Genomic DNA, 367 nt, shown 5'->3' with positions numbered 1-367 from the left:
AAAGCTCTAATACCAGTTTCAAGAAGATTAAATTAAACCAAAGCTCTAATACCACTGTCTCACAGGACCCTTTTGTACTTCTTGAAGAATTAATTAAAATCTCGTAAAATATATCAAAAATTAGAACAAAGACTTGGATTAGATTGAAATGAAATAACATAGCATAACACAAGGTAAGGGAAATAGAATAACATCACCATCAAGAGACAAGATTGGGCACAATCCCCCCCTTAAGTGTGTAGCTCCACTTCATGACTTGAGTATTTAGAGAATTTTATTCATTACAATAGCCCAAGGAGCTAAGAATATATAAGCGTACAAATTGGGATTACTTTTTCCACTTTTGGGGGTATTGCTTTACATATTT

This window comes from Cibotium barometz, chromosome 24, assembly GCF_041138505.1.
Source record: "Cibotium barometz isolate CiBa-2024 chromosome 24, ASM4113850v1, whole genome shotgun sequence".
In the NCBI taxonomy this organism is placed as follows: domain Eukaryota; kingdom Viridiplantae; phylum Streptophyta; class Polypodiopsida; order Cyatheales; family Cibotiaceae; genus Cibotium; species Cibotium barometz.
This window is presented reverse-complemented; position numbering follows the sequence as displayed.